Here is a 6,000-nt window from a genome sequence, read left to right as displayed (position 1 = left end):
GGGTTGGGAAAACTGGACATCCCCACACACAAAAATTAAAGTTGGATCCTTACCTTAAACCACACAAAAACAGCTTTCATCTGAGCTGCCAACATGCCATGCAGACTGAGGAAGACCCAGAAACGTCGGAGCCACGGGAGCTAGGACCACGGCTGCATCAGCAAAGGCTGGAAGCACCCAGGAGGCTGGGGTGATGCTGGCAGCGCACATTACCACAGGATCAAGTTTGACAAGTAGCACCCGTTACTGTGCAAAAGTCGGTATGAGGCATTACCGCTAACAGAGGAGCCACAGCTTCTGCTCAACCATCAACCTGGAGAAACTGTGGACCTGGGTCAGCAAGCAGGCAAGGGTGGATGCTTCCAGAAGGAAGCCTGGAGCTGCTCTGAACACTGATGTGGTGCAATCAGGCTACTGCAAAGTTTTGGAGAAGGGAGAGCTCCCCAAACAACCTGCCACTGTGAAGGCCAAATTCTTCATCAGAACAGCTGAGGAGACCTGGGGTGGGGGCCTGTGACCTGGTAGCTTGAAACCACATAGAAGGAGGTTCATGCAACACTAATGCAACAAGCGGGGGAAAATACAAAAATGAATTTAAAATGGATCCAAGATCTAAACGTAAGACCTTAAACTATAAACTCTTAGAAGAAAACAAGGGAAAAGCTTCATCACGTGGAGTTGGCAAATATTTCTTGGACATAATACCAAAAACATGAGGAATAGAAGTAAAAAATGACAAATAGGACATCAGATGAAAAACTTATGTGCATCAAAAGACACAACTGACATAATGAAAAGACAACCTACAACATGGAAGAAAAATATTTGCAAATCATGCATCTTATAAGTATGATTCTACTATCTAGAATATTAAAGCACCTATAACTCCACAACAAGAACCCAGTAACTCAAAAATATAGACAAAGCATCTCCATGTTTCTCCAAAGATACACAAAACGGCCAACAACAATCTGAAATGATGCTCAGTATGACTTCCCTTACTGTTAGCAAAATGTAATCTACCCAAATGAGCTATCACCTCACAAAACAGAAATCAAGTGTTGGTGAGGATATGGAGCAATGGAAACCCCTGTGCAGGTGGTGAGAATGTAAAATGGTGTGGCCTCCAGGAAAAATATGATGGTGGTTTCTCAAAAAATTAAAAATAGAATCGCCATAGGATGAAGCAACTCCACTTCTGGGTATAAACCCAAGAGGACTGAAAACGGGGTCTCAAAGAGGTATTTGTCGTACATGGATTTTCACAGCAGTATTACTCACAAGAGCGTAAAGATGGAAGCAATCCAAATAAATGTCCATCGGCAGATATATGGATAAAGAAAATGGGGAACATACACACAAAGGATTATTATTCAGCTTAAAAGGAAGGAATTCTGACGCAGGCTACAACACGGATGAATCTCGAGGGCATTATGCTGAGATCAGCCAGTCACAGACAAATTCTGTGAACCACTTGTACGAGGTACCTAGAGTAATCAAAGGTACAGAAACGAAGTAGAATGGGAATTGCCAAGGATTGGGTGGAGGGTAAAACGGAGACTTGTTTAATGGGTACAGGGTCTCAGTTCTGCAAGGCCAAAAAGTTCTAGAGATCGGTTACGTAACAACTGTGAACCCATTTCAACTTCAGCCAATGAGCCTTGCAATACAATCATTGTGAAATAAGAATATTAAGGACACAGATCAGAATGGATACTGAATTTCCATGTATTTACTGAATTCTTTTAAAAATGTTGACCATTACATAATCTGCAAACTGACAAGACATCTAATTTTTTTTTTTTTTTTTGGAACTTATAATGGATCCATTCTTTTGTAAAAGTTAAGGTTTTTAATGGGTAAGAAGACTAGGTGGGAATAAGGCTCACTGCTGTCCATCCTGGGAATCTATCCCTGTGGCTATCTGGTTATTTGTTCACCAAACCATCTTTCCCTCCTTCTTGGGCACACAGCTGGACCTCGTTTCCCAGCCTCCTCTGCAGTTAGGTGTGGTCGCAGCTGTGTTCTGGCCAATGGACTGTGGGCACACTGGAAACATGCCATCCCCAGGCCGGAGCCATAAAATGCTCCCAGGTGCTACCTACTATTCATCCTCTCAGGAAGGGCCTGGGGCGTGCACAGCTGGGCTGAGAGCCCCTGGGGAAGGCTGCCAGGCCAGGTACATATACACCAGACCAATCCTTCAGCAAGAAATTCTTATCATGATAAGCCTTCAAAATGATGCATTTTTAAAATACGAAATTTGTCATGGTTGTTAGTCGTGGTTGCCCTCTAAACAACTTTATGCCGTGTTATACAGGGATGGACATGACTAACAAAACACACACCCTGCTGAGTAGTAGAGGTTCATTACTGTCACACAGAGTATCCACTTAGGCCCAATCTTCACCGAGTTGGGGACCCATAACTACTTACTCCTGGCTTTGTGAGTGATCACATCCTGCATATGTATTTGCTCATATGACACTCCCAATTGATCCACACAAACCAACCTTCGTCAATATTATATGGAAAGACACTGAACACAATGATTGCATCATTCAGGGTGTGATTAGCTGGATTCTTTACATTGTGAATGCATCTCAAGAACCCTCTAGAAAGATTCTGAACTTGTAAAAAATGCATGGAATAGTCTTAAAATTTTCATCAGTACCTTCTCAAAACTAGATGACAGCAGCCGGTAATGGATTAAACACATACACTCACGTACACTTCTCTTCAACCACATTGCAGACCTCACACAATTAGAAGGACAAAATGTGTTTCAAACAATACGAAGCAAAAACTGGTTGGAAAGAATCTAACAAGATTTCAGCCAGGAATGAATTATAAGCATCCAACTCTATTGGCGTAGGCAGTGGTCCATCACGGATTATAACAGGGGTCCTGTAAGTTCATACTTGGTGTCCACCTCGGAGCCACCGGCACCCCCAGTGAAAAGCAGCACAAAGAAAGCTATGACCGAAGGCTGCTGGGGGCTTCACATACAGCACCAGGTTTACCCGGAAGGTAGAAAGACAGGATGAGTCAGCCCAGACTAAGTGAATACACAGAGTAATCCCTTACAAATGTCTCCTTGAGACATTTGATTCAAATAAATCTATTGGATTTATCATTACTTGTATTTCACTGAAAAAAGAGTGAGTTGACCCACATGACAGTACTGATATAAATGTTGGAGAAAATATGGCAAAACTGGCGAGAGTGATGAATGACCCAAGTTTGGGAAATACTATCCTGAGTGCTATAAATAATCAAATCATCTCTCAGGTAGAAGCACTGGAGTGAATATTAAAATAATTAAGTGATTCCGGGAATCTGTAAAGAGAGAAGAGAATTAACGTTTGTTTTAAATTTTGGATTACTGTTTGTAGGACTCACTTTTCTTCACGATTTAGCTTAATTCCTGGCTGAAATGCTTCCGGTTAACTTTTTTACTGCCTCATTTTTTATGGTCTCAACCAACTTCAGCTTGGGCATCCTGAGCTCAATGCCTGAAACATGGAGGTCTGAATGTTTTAACTTTCTTATTTTTCAATAATGAGCAAAATGTAAGTTTCAGCATCTATATATAAGTTGCCATCTGTTCGTAAGATTATATTTATATGAATATATTGAACAAGGACACAGAGTTGAGTTGCACGTGCAAAAAAATTCCTAAGATTTAAAAAATTAATTAGTTGCCACCTATTATGACCTGCAATATGAATATACATTTATAACACATATATAAATCTGGTCACACAAATACTCAAGCACAAACCTGATTTCTAATTGTTATCTAAGACCATAGGCTGGCATTTAACACTAGCAAATAACATCAAGCTATTATATTACATTACATAGTGTGTGACAACATAATTAAAAAACCTTTTGTGGAATAAAATAATAAATCATATGCATTTCCTTAAGCAGAATATGACCAATTACATACCTCATTATGAAATTAAAACTCAAATTAAATAACTGGGATGAGAAGATGGTTTGGTAAAACTATAGATCATAAACATCGTGAAGAGCACCAGGGATCGCCTCCAGGGAGGCAATGCCATGGGCTGCAAAGCTTGGTGACTGTGGAATCAGAGACGGGTCCTGCTCCTAGATATGCCATAACTTGCCAGCACGCTCAGCAAGTCAGAAATTCTTTGAGCTTCAGTTGCCAAAATTTTTAAATGGGGAAAATGAATGAGCCAATCTCTGAGAAAACTGAAACACCTCTTAACAGTTCATGCTTCTATGAAAAATAGAGAAATCACAACCAGCAACAAGCCATAAATAAAAAATCACAAAGGGGTGGGCTACGATGTGTTATTCGTATCCAATAGACAAACATTACTGTGTTCTGACTCAATCAAATACTGTGTTTAATGCATAAAGTCATTGTTCATCACTTTCTATACTTTGAATATCCACACCGTCTAAATATTTTTAGTGGAATCCTCATTTGATTCCAAGTATTTTTTTCTGTCCTCCACCCTTACTATACGCCCAGGCTTCTTGTCTTCTGTTATCTCTATGAAGTTATATTTAAATTAATAGAAACTTACTGAATGGGCACCATTTCCAGGAAGGGAAATGTCTCACTTCCTGTGAAGAGGTAGGAAAAAGAGGAAGAACAAAATTCTGTCCCTATGTAGAGTTGCCCTATGGGTCAGAGAAAGAGGTTAAACTCTCATGATGCTTGGCAAAATATGAGAGAAAAATTGAAATAGCAATAAAGAAGGGCACCTGGGTGGGTCATTCAGTTAAGCATCTGCCTTTGGCTAAGATCATGATCCCAGGACCCTGGGATCGAGTGCCGCATCAGGCTCCCTGCTCAGTGAGGAGTCTGCTTCTCCCTCAACACCCTGTCACCCCTGCTCACACTCTCTCTTGCCTCACGCTTGCTCTCTCAAATTTTTAAAATAAAATACCAATAAAAAATAGGCATTATTCACTCCATTTCTTATTAGTTTATCTTTGTTATTTCTAAACATTATCCTACACATATACATCAACTTACTAAGAGACCCTGGACCAGGCAGCGGTTTAATGTGCAAGTGTCAAATCTCTCCATTTAGTTTCCTGGTTTCCCGTACCAAAAAGTGTCTCTAAAACTACCATTTGACAAAAGGCTAAAGTTGAACTACCAGTTTTATCATTGCAAAGCAAAATAATTTATTTCTATTGCAGTACCCAGTGAGAAGTGAACATTTACATTCTAATAAGTGATCTACCAGTGTCTCTGAGAATTACTCAATAGGTTAAGCAGGCCATCTCTCAGATTTGAGGTTTATCAAGCTAAACTGATTCTTACCATTTCTTGTATGTATACTTTGAATCTGATCTGATTCAAACTCAAATCAGATCTGAGCTGTGCCTCATTTCTCAAGTGTTGTCTTGCCTATCGAGGGACTGGATGCACAAAGGAGTCAGGGCAGACCCAATCTGACTTTCACAGCAGTTCCAGGAACCAACTTCCAGGGAAGCTGGTGGAGTGGGAGGACCTTAAGCTGCCTCTATCTCATAGACACAACTAGGTAACGGCCAGGTTATTTATTTTTTTTTTTTTATTTATGATAGTCACAGAGAGAGAGAGAGAGGCAGAGACACAGGCGGAGGGAGAAGCAGGCTCCATGCATCGGGAGCCCGACGTGGGATTCGATCCCGGGTCTCCAGGATCGCGCTCTGGGCCAAAGGCAGGCGCCAAACCGCTGCGCCACTCAGGGATCCCGGTAACGGCCAGGTTAGTATAAATAACCCAGAAAGCAACCCAAAGACTGACAGGATAGACTCTCCACACCCAAATGTAGAGAAGAGGCCACAGTGAAGAGGGTAGGAAGGGCAGAGACAAGGCTGGGAGCTAAACGGACCCGTAGGGCAGTCCCACAGGAAGGAGGGACCCCACGGGTGTAGAGAGGGGGAGAGAAGCAGATTCTCATACCAGTGAGCCTGCATGAGAAGCATGAATCCCCATAATGTTTGGCTTTGAAAACCAAG

This window comes from Vulpes vulpes, chromosome 14 (genome assembly GCF_048418805.1).
Source record: "Vulpes vulpes isolate BD-2025 chromosome 14, VulVul3, whole genome shotgun sequence".
Classification (NCBI taxonomy): domain Eukaryota; kingdom Metazoa; phylum Chordata; class Mammalia; order Carnivora; family Canidae; genus Vulpes; species Vulpes vulpes.
Note: the sequence above shows the minus strand (reverse complement) of the source record.